Here is a 17,787-nt window from a genome sequence, read left to right on the forward strand (position 1 = left end):
CAGAAGTGAGGTTTCTTGTTCTGGTCCTCTTTCCTGTTTGGGGTAGAATCTGTACTACCCTTATCCTGTTTGATTTTAGTTTCACGTCCAGTACTTTGCCCTCTCGTTTCCCAGCAAGGAGGGGTCTTTCCAGTTCCGGGCTCCCTCTGCCTGCGTCTGGGCCCGCACGTCCGCACGCTGTCCTATTGGCTCCCTGCTTTCCAGGCACTTCCGGTTAGGCGTCCCGGCGCTCAGGCGCAGGCGTCGCTGCTGCGCGGCCTCGCGGTTCTGCTTCCCACACAGGCCCACAGCGCGAAGGTCTGGTGCTCCCTGGCAGGTTTTCCACACACCCACTCCTGCCTGAGGGTTTTTGGAGAGGTCTTCTCCTTAGTTTCCTTGTAATTGTTATTGTACAGTGGAGATTGAGAGCAAAAAAAGAGAATTGAAAACAATGGAAATTGAGCCGTTTTCTTTTTTAACTTTTCATGTTATTGGTACAGTTTAGATACACATAATGTCGTTCTTCTCAGGGAGTCCGTACCTGTGCGTGGTACATCTTGCCTCTTCTTTTATTCCCAGTCCCCTCTCTTCCCTTCAACCCCACTCCCCCTTTTTACAAAATTTTGTTTCCATTTTTCCTTCTGTTCTTTTTCTTGTCCCTCCCTTCATTTCTCCCTCCCTGCTCCCTGTTCTCCGTCTCATCTTGATATTTTCTTCCCATTTTCCGATCTCCATTATGCGTCTTGGTTCTTATTTACACTTTGGGCAAATAAGATATCATGTACTATTTGAACATGCGGGTCTGATTCATCTCACTTTAGGGTATGGTCTCAAGGTGTGTCCACAGAGCTAGAACTGTCTCAAGCTTATCGTTCTTCATGTTTGAGTAGTACTCCTTTGCATTAAACACACACACACACACACACACACACACACACACACACACACTTTTTTTTAAAAAATCCTTTCATAGGTTGATTGGCATTTGGGTTCTTTGCAATACTTGGTTGTTACAAACTGTAATGCTGTAAACATGGGTGTGCATGTGTCTCTGTGGTTTTAGTTCTTTTGGGAAAAATACCAAAAAAGGGGCTGGCTGGGTTGAACTGAACATCTACTTTTAGCTTTTAGAGGAATCTCCACACTGATTTTTCCACAGTGGTTTCATGAGTCTATGCTCCTACCAACAGTGGAGAGAGGTTCCTTTACCCCACACCCCTACAGCACTTTTTCTTTCTTTTTCCTTTTTCCTGTCTGTCTGTCTGTCTGTCTGTCTGTCTGTCTGTCTGTCTGTCTCTCAGTGTAGTTCAGGCTGTCCTTAAACTCACTATGTAGTCCAGGCTGGCTCAGACCTGTGGTGATCCTCTTGCGTCTGCCTTCTGAGTACTGGGACTGCGGGCATGCACCACTATACCTTGTTGTTTTCTTGATGACAGCCATTCTTTCTTGAGTGAGATGACACCTTGGTATTATTTCAATTTCCATCACTCAAATGACTAGCGATGTTGAACATTTTTGCATATATTTGTTTGCTGTTTCTACTTCTTAGTCTGAGAAATGTCCATTTATTTCAGATGTCCATTTTTGGGTTGGGTCTTTAAATTTAGGAAGTCTGATTTTTTGAGCTCTTTATATATATATTCCAGATATTAGTCGTTTGTGTGAGGTGCAGCTGGCATTTTTTCTCCACACCATGAGTTGTCTCTTTATTCCGTTGGTGGTTTCTTTTGCTCTATATCTTTCAATAATACAAGATTCCAGTTGTTCTCTGTGATGATAATTCCTGCATGATTGGAATTTTGTCCATAAAGTCTTTGCCTACCAGTCTCTTCAAGAGTTTTCCCTATTCTATCTTCCTGCAGATTTAGTGTTTGTGCTTTAATATTTAGGTCTTTGACCCATTTCTGTTGTGATTTAGTGTATGATGAAAGAGATGGGTCTAATTTTAGTCTTTGGCCTGTGGAACGCCAGTGTTTGCAGCACCACTAATGGGGCTATTTTTCTTCCAGTGAAGGAGTTTAGCTCCTTTGTCATAAATAAGGTGGCTGAATGTGTCTGGAGTTGTTTTTACATCTTCTGCTCTGTTCTATCAGTTTTTGGTCTGTTTTTCTGCAGTGCCATGCTGCTTTTAGCACAGTAGCTTTGTAGTATGGTTTTTAATTCAGGGATTGTGATGCTTCCTACCTTGCCTTTGTTGCCCAGAAATCCTTTTGCTATTCTAGGTCTCTTTTGGTTCCAAATGAATTTTAGGATTGTTTTCTCTAATTCTGAGATATGCTATTGGAATTTGGATCAAGATTACATTAAATCTGCATAACAATTTTGGAAGTAAGGTCATTTCCACTACATTAGTTTTTCCTATCCAAGAGCAAGGATATCTTTCTATGTTCTGATTTCCTCTTTGATTTCCTTTTTTTAGACTGCTATAGAGCTTTTGTAAATGGAAAGGGGGCAAGAGTTGGAAGGAGCAGAGAAGGTTGGGAGAGTAGGGGACAAAATAAAGCATTAATGCGTGTTAGGCACATGTCCCAACTCTCCACAGTGAATGTTAAGCTCATGTACCAAAACACGCACTAATAAAACAGAGAAAACTGCTTTAATATTAACCAAGAGGGCAGCCAATACCATAATTTTCCCCTAATCTCTCTCTCTAACCTCACCACCTAACACTGTATCATATAGTATTTTAGACATTTGTTTATAATTAGCTATGTGTTTACTACTTGTTTTGGTTCTTCATTCCTTCCTTATCTTCTTTTGGGGGGTAATTTTACCCCTTTAGAAGTCTTTTAATGAGAGTTCACCAATGGTGACTTGGAAGCTCTTTATGAAAGTGTATTTATTTTGTAATTGTATTTTTTATGTATTTAGTACAGGGCCTACAAGGTCTCACTATGAAGATCCAACTTATAGTGATCCTCCTGTTTTCAGCAGCCCAAACGCTGGGATTACAGGTGCACACACCACTCCCAGTCTCAGTCGCTACCTCAGTGTGTCCTGAGGGCGGGGCCAGCATGGCACGCTGGGGTTCAAATCCTAGCCACTGCACTCTGCCTAAGCAGATACTTCAGTCTGCTGAGTTATCAGGCCAGTCCTGAAAGTATATTTATTTTGCTCTTATTCTTTAAACCACCACTTGGGGTCATTCATCTCCTTTGTCCTTGTGGTCACCACCCTCATCTAGGATCAAGCAGGACCCTCTTCTTCTCCATGCTGCCCTTCTCTGTGGCTGACGTGCACTTAAAGTGGGGTGGGAGACCTAGCTCCATCAGTCGCATGTGCTGATCTAGCTTCATTTGCTGCTGGAAGCTCTGGACAAAGTACCTTTGGATCATTTAGAGTGGGAGTGTTTCCCTGTGGGGGTCCCAGCTTTCTTGGTGGAAGGTTCAATGCAGTTTTGATTTCTGTTCCTTTTGTCCTAGGAGGTTGTGACATCTAATGCCTCTCTGAGCTTGGATGAGCAAGCACTCTGATAAGAAGATCTTCAAGTTTGTCCATTTTCATGAATTTCCAATTACCTACCAGTTCCTAATTATGTTGTCAATTCTTTACTATTTTAATATTTTTAGTATATATTTTATGTTGCATATGTTGATAATGAAACAGTTGGTATAAATAACCTCAATCGCCATTAACACATCTGGAAGCCCTTTGTCCACTTTTTCAGTTTACTTAAGGTTATTTAAAGCCATATAGTTTTGTACATCAGACAACAGCAATGTATTTTAATGTTTTGGAATTGAACTCTGGACCTCACATTTGACAGGCAGGCACTGCACCATTGAGCTAAATCCACAGCCAAACTAGATTTATTTATTTATTTATTTAGGCATGGAGACTGGAACTCAGGATCTTGTACTTGCCAGGCAGGCACTGTGCCTCTGAGCTACATCCCTGGTAGACAGCCGTGTATTATGTTGACACTTCTTCCCTCCTTCTTGGGATCTCTGGTGCCCTTAAAACAGACATTTGATCAAATGAGAATAATATTGTTATTCATACATTGCCTAAAGCTGGTCCTCTATATCTATGGATTTCTATCCATGGATTCAACCAATCATGAGTTGAAAATATTTGAAAAAATTCATCTATAAGGGAGAAGTTCAGACTTTATTTCTTGTCATTATTCCCTAAATAATACAGTGCAGTAGCTATTTACATAGAATTTACATTGTATCAGGTTTTATGAATAATGTAGAGATGCTTTAAAGTTTACATGAGCAGAGGTTATATGTAAATATTGCATAGGTTTATCTAAAGGATTTGGGCATCTGTGGAATTTTTTACCCAAGAGCTTTGTAGAACTGCCCCTCCCCTGGATACAAAGGTCCAGCTGTACTATTGAAAATTCATTTCTTTCTTACCTGTTCATAAAAATTTAAAATAAGAAGTTTACTTTTTTAAAGTTCTAAAATATCATCTTATACATTTCTTTTTGAATTTGGTATTTGCCAACTCAGGATCCTGTGATTCTGTCAAAACCCATGGATCTATGAGAATACCCTGCAGTGAACGGTGTATGTCATGGGTGCTCGGCTATGCTGGACTCAGTTCTTTTTCTTTTTTTTTTCTGCAGCTTTTGCCCAGCTAACTGTACCTTCCTTTCCACTCTGTGCCTGTGGCTCCGTAATTTGACTTCATTGGGAAGAACCGTGTCATTTCTGTATATGTGTAAAGTCCCAATTTTAATTATGAAGTAAAACATTTAGTCTTGGTTTTCTGGCATCTAGAAAACCACACCTTGAATAAATAAGGTGTATGGGATTTGAATATGGTTTTTGGAGGAAGAGGAAGCAGCCACCGGGATTTCTTCACACATCTTCAGTTATTGCATTGGGCATGTTCTTACTTGGCTAATGTAATCCTAACCCCAAGTGTTGTAATTTTAAATCCACTGTTTTTCCTTTTCTTCTAACAGTACTGAAGGAATTTCTTATCTTAAAATTCATAAAATGCCAATTTGGGGCCTTAGGTCCTCATTTAGAGAGCTTTTGGGGGAACCTGGGGGTCATTTTATCATTTCCTGTTAGCAGAAGCCTGAGGGCTACTGGAGCCGGAAACAAGGACCCTCTCAGCCTGGCTGTTGCCCCTCCAGCTGGCATCATGAAAGTCCCCGAAAGGCCCATGTATCAAAGGCTTGGTGCCAGGGTGCGAGGTGCAGGTGGTGCTACCTCTGAGAGGGGGCACCAGGCGGAGGGGCTCTAGAGCCCTGGCAGCGTAAGCGGCAGGAGGACAGTGGGCCTCATAGCTGATCTTCTTTCTCTTCTTTGCTTCCTGGCCATGGAAGAAACGGAGTTTGCTCCCCGCCACACATCTCTATGTTGCGCTGCACAGCCGCTGAAAAGCGCCACCATCAATGGGTGATGGGGATGCTCCCGAGCCTCGAGGCAGAAGCAGTCTTTTTTTTTTTTCAAAACTTGGTTATCTCACGTGTTTGGTATAGTGAGGCGGAGTGGCCAGCAGATTGGTAGCCAGGAGGGAAGTGCTCAGCCTGCCCTGGTGCAGTTTCTGCACTTGAAGAATTTACTTGAAGCTAAAACAATGCTAGGTCCATATTCTAGGGTTTTCTTCTGTTCTGATGAGGGTTCCTGTGACTCCCGTTCCTTGAATTTGTAGAAACTGAAAGATCAGAGGAACTCTGCTAGAATAGATTAAGTTCTAGTGACTTTGGTTAGAATAAATTAATTTATAGCGATTTTTACGGGCCAGCGAGATAGCTCAGTGGACTAAAGTGCCTGCTTAGGCAAGCTTAAGCAAGTGCGAAGGCTGCAGTTCAATCCCTGGCACCACATGTCACACCGGCCCCGCCCCTACATGCTCTGAGCAGGCCACAGAGTCCGGGGCATAGTGGCTCTGTAATCCCAGAGCTGCAGAGGCTGAAAACAGGAGGATCATTATGAGTATGAACTGCGTAGTGAGACCCTATAACAGTAAAATACATTTAAAAAGAATTAATTTCTAGTGATTTTTAAGTAGTTACCCCACCTCCACACACACACACACACACACACACACACACACACACACACCAAAAAAATACTCCAGAATAGGACAATCTATGGTGAGAGAGAGTAGCTCAGGGGTTGCCTAGATTTGGTGGGGTGGGGGTGGGGCAGGGATTGGGAGATGATAGTGGGTAGAACTTTTTTTTTTTTTAATTAAAAAAATCTAAATTTGGGCTGGGATATAGCTCAGTGGCATAAGCCCCTGCCTGGCAATCTCAAAACCATGAGTTCAATCCTGGGTACAAAAAAAAAGAAATCTAAATTTGGTTGTGGTCATGAATGTACAACTCAGTCAGTGTGCTAAAATCTACTGAATCTTATGCTTTATAAACTGTGGTGTGCAAATTTTAGTTCAATAAAGTGGTTATTTAAAATAAAGAAGATGAATTTGCTAGTAGGATAAGTGTAATGTAGGTAGCATATCCCAAGCTTAATAAGAGGGTGAGAGAATTTGTCATGGTGCATTGGATTGGACGTTGCAGCTATCGCTCCAATTGTTTTTAAAAATCTGAAATCCAATCACTTAGCCTAAAAGCAGGCACATAAAACTTCATGGTATTTCTTCTGGTGAAACCTGCAATTTTCCTTCCCACTTGAAAGACATACCCTGCTCAGAGTTCTTTTTTTTTTTAATGGTATAAAGAATATATATATATATATATATATATATATATATATATATGAAAAATGTCCTCACTTCATCTTCAGAGCTGAAGTCTATGCATACTGTTGTAGTGTGTTTTACAGTCTCGAGGAAAAAGTGTGTGGAGGATGTTGCACTGATTTACCTTTTCATCTTCTTTCTTGGTTGATTCGCTTTTCATGACTTTTAGAGTATGGCAGAGATTCTGTTATTTTAAGGCATAAAGATTTGGAAGGCTTTGCGGTAACGCATCTCGGGAAGTCTCTGGGGGGAGTCGCGCTCCGAGTGACCAGGCGTGGGGCGGGCGCGGCCTGGCTGCGGCCTCCTCCCCCGCTGCCCCTCTCCTCGGAGCGTGCAGCTTCGGGTGCTCTGCTCCCAAGCCCTGGCTTTCGAAGCTGCGCGGGGAGCCCCGGGCCAGCACGCCGAGGTGAGGGCTTCTCGTTGGCTCATCCCACTTTAGTCATTTTTTTCTGTCTCCACATTTTCAGAGGCCCCTTTTCTTCGTGCCTCAGTGGGTAGGCTGGTGGGGTTCCAGGATTCCTGAGAAAGGTGCCAGCCACCATCTGTTCAGCTGCTTTTCAACTTGGGAACGTGAGAAGTCTGCTTGACATCGGTGTGAGATTGTGGTGAGGCTCAGGCACGAGCGGATGCTCACGTCCTCTCTGGGATCTGATTTGAACAGCAGTGAAATACCAAGGCAGGACCCAATTTCTTTGTGCCAGGGCTGCTTTTGAAAGTAGCACTGAAACTCCAGAGGGTCTCCTGAGAATGATGACAATCGTATACGCATTTCTGTCATGGTGGATTAGCAAAGTTGATTGTTTGCTTCAAATCTTCTCTTTTCCCATCTTTTGCTCCCCTCTCCAGGACTTCTCAACTTAAAATGAAATGCTGTGGTGTGTTTCTCCTTTCATCCCTATGGACTCAGACGACTCTAGTGGTAACGAGTCTCCCCATGGGCAGGGGTAGAGAAAGGATGCCGCAGGGTCTAGTGCATACAGACATCAGCTGTGGGCCTTGAAGGGGACACAGGGCAACCAGGCATGGTAACGCATGCCTGTAAACACAGCCCTTGAGAGGCTGAGGCAGGAGGATCTCCATGAGTTCGAGGCTAGCTTGGGCTACCTAGTAGTTTCAGGTCAGCCTGAATTACACAGAGAGACTCTGTATCAACAAAATAAAACAGACCGGGGCGGAGAGAGGCAGACAGAGAGGGAGAGGGACAGGTAGAAGGAGAGGGGCAGAGGGAGAAGAAGAGAGAATTTTTCTTGTATTGAAGTTTCATGATGTGAGAGGCCTAAATTATGGTGGTAAAATTTGAAAAGCTCCTTAGGGGATGAGGGGGATTTTAAAAAACAAAAAGGATTGAGAAGTGCTCCTTTGACTCTGCTTCTTCATGTACCCCAGATGACCCCCCAGCTAGCTGAATCTGCCCTTGAGAATCAGCCGACCAGGTGTATGAACACCCCTAGCCCTGCGCCCCCCGGGTGCCGGGGGTCATCCTGACCGGGGGCCCACTGGGCCACGCTCTAGGTGCCCTCTGTGGTGCTGCTCAGGAACACGCCTCTCACTTGCTTCTTTTCTTTTCTGGTCCCCCTCACTGTCCTTTTTACCTTTCAAGTAACCCGCCCACATTCGAGCCCCGTCTGTGTGTTTCTGTGGGAGCCCCGACCAAGACTGTATGTGTATATATTAAAAATGATTTATAACTTCTTAAGTAAATAAAAGAGGGCCCCTGCGTGAGAGAGTGTGTCATATGTGAGGATTATAATTAATCCAATGCAATGTACCTGAGGTCTTTTTAAAAGCTTCTAAAGCATGGGCTCTGGAGCCAGACTGCCTGGCCTCGCCCTGCTCCGGGTCTGTGACCACAGGCACACTCCTCCTCTTGCTTTCCGGGCCTCAGTCTCTTCCTCTACAGAATGGGAGAGGGAGTAATGGCTGCCCATAGGATTGCTGTGTACAGGAAGCTGTTGTTGCTGAGCTCCCGGCCCTGTCACCTCCAGGTCACAGGTGTGAGTAGCCCTCTGCTCACCAAGTCAGCAGGCAAGAGACGGCAGGTGAAGCCTGACTTTTTGAAGTAGGTGTGATGAAGAAGGCCCACTGAACTATCCCAGCCCATGAGTTCTTTCTGTATCGATAGCCACACTATCCAGTGCCTTCCTCAAGCAATTTCACACCCCCACCTTTGCGACTCAAAGATTCCGTCTCCAGTTAAAACCCCAGCTGGTGCCCACTTTATGATCCACTGGGCTGCTGAATCGAGACGCAGATTATTAAACAGGTAGGGAGGCAGCAGCTTGCTGTAATGAATCTTACTGGGCAGCAGGTCCTTTGGCATGGGCCAGACACTGTCGCTTCTTTCTCCCATTATGTGGGTACAGTACGGAGGTAGGTGCTGGCCTCCTTCAGGCAGAGCCCTTCCAGCTGGAGGAGAATGCGGCTGCTTTAGATCTGCTCCCTAGAGAGCCAGAGGAAGCCAGGAACCTACCCGCTCGGGGCTCAGCTTCCAGAGGTGATTCGCTCTGCTGTAGTTCTGTCTTTGACACGATTTATTTGTGAGTCAGAGATTCCATGAGTTGATAAAATATTTAGTGCGTCTATAAAAGCCCACGTGGTAATTTCCCTTTGTACCCAAGCATTTCCATCGAGAGCTGCGCTCCACATAGACTGCTTATTAAAGAACGGAACCACAGCCCACATAGCCTCCTGCCCTGTTCACTTTGGAGCCCCCTCCTCCTCGAAGGTCGCACTTGTCCCTGCCTAAGCTCTATTTCCATCTCTTTCTCCGCATTAGCTTGCCATGTGACCCTTTCTTTATCCACTCCACTGACTAGCTTCCCACCAACAGCTCGCACACCAGCTCTGAAGTAGTTGTTTCCAGTAGGACATGGACTCACGGGCTTTCTCTGTAGGCCTCATAGTACATATCCCAGGCCTTTGAGACCACAGGGTCTCCGCGAAAATGATTTACTCTGTCATCGTAGCATGAAACAGCCACAGACAATGAAGGTGGCTTTTTTTAAATAAAACTTTATTTATAAAAGTAAGCAGTGGGGCAGATTTGACCACTGGCTACAGCTTTTCAATCTCTATTACAGAACAACACGCATGAATAAAACTCATCATCCCACGGCTCCCCTCAATAAGGTATTAATAGATCATCTTGCTTTTTTAAAAAATGATTTTTCCTGTTAATACCAGGCACATAAGAATGTCTGCATTGACTTTTAAAGCTGCTTTTGAGACACAGAGTTGTACTGCAACACTTTCTGTATATTCACCCTACTTTGTCAATTGAAGGCAATAATTAGAGTCCACATATTCATGCGTTCATTTCATGCAAACCACACGCAGGCCACCGAGGTCACGCTGTTGGTCCGTTCATCAGGCTCCCATTTCACTTGTCTTCTCCCAGCGCATGGTATAATTTTGTTTACCACATTCGGCACAGTAACAAGGTTTTTCTCTACCATGAATACACAATTAAAAGAGGAGGCGAATATTGACTGTACTAACTTTGGCCCCCAGACATCTGCGAGGAGGCTTCAGAACAGAAACACGATTTCTCTGGTTCTCCCCTCCAGTCTCCCGAGTTCAACTTTGCACAAATTACTTGTCATTGTGGTAACGCAAATAGGACTTCATTAACGTGGCCATTCTGATCCTGGTAAACGAGTTTGTTTACACTTGAGCTCCACCTGAGAAGGAAGTTACAGAGGAAAGCTGATGGTAGCAGGCCCGGCCTGCTCCCCTAAGGCAGCTTTGACGAAGTCCCAGGCATCTCCTTTACACAGGCTGCCATTCAGCTGCCGGGGGTTAATGGGAGTTCGGGGCGCGTGCCTTCTAAAAAGGGACAACACCACTTATAATCAAGGCTGGTCACAGTTTTATATAATGACATGTGTCAGTGCCGTTTGTACTGCTTTCTTCTAATCCCTTGTGCCTTCGCTCCCCTAGTAGATCTAAGAAGGATAAATCGAGCCCCTGTGGTGACTTTTGATATCTGCTTAGCTATCAGTTAAATCTTTTCTTTCTTTGACTTGTAATTAGTTGTCAAATACTTCTCAGAGATGACAGAACCTGGAAAGATAGGGTTCCCAGTGCTTATCTGTGATTGTGAGAAAGAGAAAGTGTGATTGTCACACTGTGGAAAACCAGAATGCTTTCCTGCTGTGAAAGCAGAACGCTTGCTGCTCAGCCATGAGGAGGCTGCGCCCTCGATGTCCAGCCTCCTTCCTAATGTGGGCTGGGTGTGGGGTGCTGGGGTCTTTTACCCAGAAAAAAACAGAGGGAAATTGAGGTCCTTGATGTTGCATAAACTGAGGAAATACCTGGTGGTTGATTTCAAGGTGGATGTGGAGCTCTGGGCTTCCCTTACCTGAACAGAGGAGACCCCTCAGAGGGCCGATCAAACTCATCCCAGGTCAAGGCCAGGCCCTTCCTCTAGGGGTCAAGCTTGGATCTGATCCTCGGGGCACCTGCTTCTCGGGGCAGGCAGAGGCTGGCATCTCGCTATCCTGGTAATTGAGTGAAATCCCTGCAAGTGATAACGTGGAGCTAGGCACCAGGATGGTGCTGTGCTTGCTCCAGGAGTCAGCTGGGTGGGAAGAAGCTCTGGGCTGGGGGGACAGGGGGAGGGATGGAGCAGGAAGGAGATCTCCCATTTGCATGGGGGAAACTCACAGGAACATGGAAGTCAGTGCTATAAGCCACGGGGCTGTGGGATCTTGGGGTGAGATGAGCAATGGGGACATTGCCTCTGTCCTGGGCAGGATTGTTTCCTCCTTCAATGCTTTTCCTGGGAGGTTGGCTTTGGCTAGAAGAAGCAAAGACAGCAACAAAGCCTGCAATAAGGGGGTCAGCACCAACTGAAGAAAGGGTTATGGATGCAGGTGGACTTCCAACATTGGGGATCTGAAGCCACCTCACTCCAATTTCTGCAGGAAGAAATCATGATTGATTTAATGGGCCCTGGGGCCACACTCTTTAGTGGGCAGGAAGTGGTGGGTATCTTAGGAGAGACAGAGAGAAAGACAGACAGAGAGAGAGAGAGAGAGAGAGAGAGAGAGAGAGAGAGAGAGAGAGAGAGAATGTTAGAAGAAGGAAATGGTGGACAGCATCACAGATAACGCCTCACATGCACATCTGTTTGCCCTAAAAAATAACTCAGCAGGGAACATTTAGAAACAAATCTTTCACTGTGGATCTAGATTATGTGGCATTATGATTTCTTTCTTACATCAGACTGGGCTAATATATCATGCATAGGCAGTTCCAGGGTTCTTATCCTGTGGGCTCAGAGGTTGAATAACGTAAGATCTATACCTTATCTGAGCTTCAGCCTACTGGTAGGTGCCCAGGAAGGGACTAAGGATCCCCAGGACTAAGTTTAACTCAGATGGGACTTTGTAACCGGTAAGAAGACAAAGCTTCAAGGAGAGACAAAATAAGCCAAGTAGTCCCTTGGTGTGGTAACAGTAGTTTAACCAGATTCTTCTATACATTTAATTTATGTGTTGCATATATACTTCAGATCACTAGATCCTTAAGAGTTCCATGAGGTTTGTAATATTACTGTTTCCTTTTTTAAAAAACTAGGGAGCAGTATAAAGAGGCCAGGTGGTTTGGCCATGCTGTACACCTCCTTCAGTGGCGGGTTTGGGATTCTAACCGCCTGATGGCCCTGGAAGGAGGATGACAATGAAGATCAGCCAGCATCAAAACAAACATCCGTCTAACTCCTTTGACTATCCCCCACTTAGCAAATGGGAGTCCTACTGGGAGAGGGATGCAGCTTTGGAAAACCCAGATGCCCCTGTAGGATCCTGGCAGAGTCAAGGTTCCAGGTCAGGTCTGTCTGGCTTACAGTCTGTCCTCTCCCTACCACCCCAATGGCTAACTTCCTGAGCCCATTCACAGCTCGTGATGTCTGACTCTTGAGTCCTGAGCATTTATTCCCATTTACAGGGAAAGGCAAGAATTCTCAAGAGTTAAGGCCCATTTGGAAAGGCTAAATGAGGGTGAGATTTTTCAGGCCCAGGGAAGCAGCATCCTGTTCCTTGTCACAGTCCTCTGGGCACTAGGGAGACTGGCTTTGGGCTACGAAGAATGGTCAGGACTTGGTGAGACAGCTACTCTGGGTTTAGCTTGCTTCTTAATCCAAATGTGTGAAATAGAGTTTTAAGGAGTTACAGAGACCAGTGTTTTGAATTTGTGGATTTGGAAGAGGACAGCCTGAAAAACTGCTGCAATACATGCTGAGTATAAGTTGCCACCAATGGATTGAGTCAGATTGAATCAGCTATCAGTTAAGTGTGGATTTTTGCATGTTAGGGTGGCCAACATTTTGTGGCAGAAGGACTGGTGACTTGAAGCAACTGGGTTGGATACATCAAACAGCAATCTTGAGGTAGAGAGCACCTTGGAGGTTCTGGGATCCAGAGCTGGCAAAACTGACTTTGGTGGAAACCCAGTAAAGTCAGATGCATCCTGGAACAAAATAGGAGCAATGAGCAAAGTTAAAGAAGCATCAAGGGAGAGTGGGGCAATATCTAAGATCAGACCTATCTGTGAATGGAAGGGAACCCAAGTAACAAGTAAGAATTCTAGAAGTTATAGAAGTACCAGCCATGAAACTCACAGTGTGATTTGTTCCTTTTCCTTTCCGAAGTCTCCATCAGGCCTCTTCAGGATTACTATGGCCAATTTGTTTCTCGATGGCCTTGAAGACTGTTTTAGTCTAGGGCGATGCTATCTGCAATGACAAACAAGCCTGTCATTTTAATGTCTGAAGAGAACAAAGGTTTTTTCCCATGGTTATTCAACAGTTCAGTGCAAGTGTCCTAATCAACAGTCATCTTTCTTCTAGCCCTTTGTTGGTTTCAGTATTCATGAAGTAAAGCATTTGAAGAAATCTACTCGAGCAGTGAGGCACACAGACTCCTCCCAGCTTGCAGTCGAACACTTCCACAAAGCTTCTGAATGCTTTGTATGGAGGAAGAACACCTGGAAGAGAGCTTCTATTCTAAGAACTACCCATCCCTTCTGTGTGAATCCCTCTCCCTGGCTGGAGCTCACCATAAGCTCAAAGCAAGACTGGAGAATGTTTTCAAACTGTATGCCCAAGAGGAAGGGCACACAGCCTGGGCAGACAGTCTTTGTGACAAGCCCAGAGTCCACTCAACTCTTCACAGCTCACTGAGGTGTCACCCTCAGGGTCTGTTCCCTGATGAAAAGTGCTTTCTAGCTGGCAACTTAACCAACCAGTCAACTAAATCTTGAGTGTGTCATTATTCTCTAAACAATTAGTCTATTGAGTCAATTTAGAGTTTTACACTTAACAGAGGGAGAGAGGACAAAGAACCCAATCATCCTTTTCCCTTCCAAAAAAGATCAGCAACATAAGGACATTTGTCCAATGTGCTTTAAGTTACTCATCTGTAAAACAGTGATAAAAATATCTATTTCATAGAACTGTGCAAAAATTAAGAGTTATCATGTAAAATGCTCACAATACCTGGTTTAGATTAAATGCTCAATATTAGAGGGTTATAAGAAGAGGACAGGAGAGAGAAGTAAAAGGAAAGGGACAGGGAAAAAAGAAAGTTTCCCTGAAGCAGAAGGCTCCTCATAGCAAAAATTTTCCAGGAATTTCTGTTTATTGCTCACCGATCAGACTTAATCACAGGACCACACATAGCTGCAAGAGAGGCTGGAAAAGGCAGTTTTAATTTGTTAGAATCTATATGCTTGGATAAAAATCAGAGTTTTTATTACTATAAAGGAGGACAATGGATAGTAAGGAAAAACTAATAGTTTCTGCTATAATCACCAGCACCACAAAGTTCCTTTATTTTCCAGGAGTTGGGTCAAAACCTCTGACTTAAATGCCAGAACTGAGAGACCTGAGGCAGTCCTTAGCCAGAACTGTGGAGCCTTGGAAATTTTGCCCCTGACTTAGCACTCAGTTCTTGCCACTGTTCCCATGCATGTATCATCAGTGAAGTCCATGAGCGGAAACCATTAGGTTCTCAACACCAGGTGTTATTCCTTTGTGGCTTGAACACATGTGTGTCATCCATCAGGAAATGCGGGGAACTCTAAAAGTTCTTCCATCATGCCCTTCCTTTTGCAAGCTGGTCAGTCATGGACCAAAAATGTTGGCCAAAATAAATCTCTTCAAGTTGCAGACATCATGTATTTTGTCTCAGCAACAAAGAAAGGGGCACCATGTTTGTGTGTTGAAGTCATGATTCTGGCACCTGTCAACATGATATTGTTTAGAAATAAGGTTGTTGTAGATTAATTAGTTCAAAAGAGCTTCTGCTGGGTAGGCCTTTACTCAGTATGACTGATGCCTTATAGAAGGAAGATTTATACACCTCCGGGAGAATGTCTTATTAAGAAGAAGATAGACATACAGGCAAGGCATTTACAGCTAAGAAATACCTGTGTTTGCCCGTGAACTACCACAAGTTAGGAGAGAGCATGGGGTCTCCCTCATACTTATCAGAAAGAACCAGGATAACCAGTGTCTTGATTTTAGACTTCTAGCCTCTAGTAAGCAAATGTTTATTGTCAAAGCCAACCAGCCTGTGGCACTTTGTCATGACAGCCCTAAGAAACTAGTATGCCTGGCCTGGCCCCGCTCATGGGCAGGCTCTGAGCCACACCTTGCCCCTGCTCTGTAAAGGAAAGCATCACAGCTGGTCGCACGCAGCTCTCAGCTCCGTCTCCATCGTGTTCAGGCCCAGCCCCTCACCCTTGCTATATCTTCCCTCCTCTTGGGACCAGGTCTTGCTCCCTGAGACGCAACAGGCACTGTAACCAAAACACTTGCATGAAACATGGTACTGCAGGACCATGCGTCCACTTCAAGAATCCTCTTCTTACAGAACTGTTTACAACCAGGGAGTGAGTATTTCAGGGGAAGCCAGGATCTCTCACCTTCCCCAAGGTTTTATTTGTGCAACAAAATGAGATACACTTGAGCATCCTCTTGGATAGCCTGGCTAGCACTGGCAGTCACAAAGAATAGCTAGACCACCTTTCTTGGGGGAGAGGCTCAGATAGAAGCAAAGCAAAAAGTGGCTTTTAGCACTCCTCCTCCTGAGAATGTGTGGATGTGGCTTGTTGAGTTTGGATCATCTAGGAAGCCGAAATTCTAAAATACCTGGCTCGTGAATGCAAGAAGCCTTGCTCTCCATTTACCAAGTGCTTTTCAGTAACTGAAATAAGTGAGTTTACTGAGACTTTAGGGCTCTCAGAAAGATCTAAAATGAAAAGGCATGCAAGTGCTCTGATCATATCCAAAAGGGAAGTCCCATAAGGGGAAAGCTTCCAGGACACCCGAGCAGAGGTGCAAACGTGGGGTGCCCCGCCTTTCTAGGGCAGCCAGAGGATCAGAGATTTGCTTCCCTGAGCAGCCCAAGAATTCTCAAGCTCAGCATGTTTGTTTTTGGGTTTAGACACTGATGCAGGGCTCACAAAGAAAGTCCCCGCTTATCCAGTTGCACAGAAGTGGGGTGACTAAGAGGTGTCAAGAGGAAGAGGAGAGGAAGGGCCACAGCTAATGGGGCAGCACACGTGGAGAAATGCGTGACCCCGAAGGCCCACACTCGGCGCGAGGACAGCGTCTTCCTCTAGTTCTAAGCGAGTGCTTAAATGGCTAAAATGAGCAGCTAAACCAGCCTTGAAAGGGCTGAGAGTACCAATGAATAACCCTAGACGGGCATCCAGAGGGCAGTCCGCAAGTGCCGGCTTCCATCCATGGAGAGAGGAGGGCAGAGGTGACTGCCCACAGCACCAGCCGGCAAGATGGCAAGGCAGCGAGAGGTCACCGCCTTCCTCCTGCTGGGCCTGATGTCTGTCCCTTCCCGGCTGCCACGCCAAGTATCCGGCTCCACGGCACCACAGCAACACGTGCTCCTCCATGCCTGGAAGCCACGCTTGGTGTTGGGAGGATGGGTGGGAACGTGTCCCCCTGCCGCTGGCTGCAGCGGGAAGCTTTGTTCAGAGAAAGGACCGGCAGAGAGCAAAGGGCAGGGGTATGCGTTCCACGTTGCACCCAGTTTAATTTTTTTTTTTTTTTATTTTCAGATGAATAATTCAGTGGCTATGCCAAGGTTGAAATATTTTTCTGTTTTCAGTAAGATGTGAGAAAAGGAAATGAATTTTAATGAAATGTTTTGGTTTACTTTATCAGAGGCTTCCAGTGTGGTGGGATTCCCACGCCCTAAACAGATGTCAGCTGTTTTATTCTCTTCCCTGCAAAAGGCAGCAGAGAGCCGTGCGGCCACTCTGCTCAGCCAGGCTGCACCTCCTCGTTTCCCGGATGGACGGGGCCACCCACCCATGTGCACAGGGATGGCAGAACGCGGAAGCCGTGTGAACGTCCCAGCCATTCAGAAACCCGACACTGTCAGTGATGATCATGTTGTCGTCGCTGGTGTGGACTAACAGGTCTGCACGGGCGAGAGCAGCCACCTGCTCCGAGTTCGGACCCTGTACATCCCGGCCTGGCTGGGCAGCACAGGCCTTGGCAGGTGGCCAAGCTCTCGGCACCTACAAGGAAGAAGTGAAGTATTTATACGATTCTATAAACAGATTTTAAGGGAGGTGCAGAAATACAGCTAGATCTCTGAGAAAGCAGAGCTGGCAGGTGGAGGTGATGTCACAGACCTCAGAGAATGTGCCAGAACATGAGCTAATTGATAGCTGCGGGCTCAGGACATGTTTTTGAGCAAAAAAAAATTTCTGAACGAAGTTGGCAACCAACAGACCACATGGATTCTCTTAAATAGATTGCTGATAGGAATCCTCATGATTCACAAAGCATCTGCCCGAATGAGCTGTCATCAATAGATCAAGCAAAGGAGTGATTCGCTGAGCTCTTCCCACGGGCTAGAAGGGAGCCAGTTTGAGGAAAGGGGAGATGGATGGAGAGGCGAAGATAACCAGACCCTACCTGCAAGGCTTGTGAACACAAGCTTGCCCAGGCAATGCCTTGCATGACGAGCCCAAGAAAGTGTGCAGTCTGGTGTTCCTCACCTGCGTTCTCAACCGCCACCTCCCCTGGAGTTCCTTGTTTAGAGACCCACATGAGTATCTAGACAGAGACAAAGCGGCTGCAAGGACTGTGTTAGAAAGGATTTATGT

This window comes from Octodon degus, unplaced genomic scaffold (genome assembly GCF_000260255.1).
Source record: "Octodon degus isolate 3935 unplaced genomic scaffold, OctDeg1.0 scaffold00002, whole genome shotgun sequence".
In the NCBI taxonomy this organism is placed as follows: Eukaryota; Metazoa; Chordata; class Mammalia; order Rodentia; family Octodontidae; genus Octodon; species Octodon degus.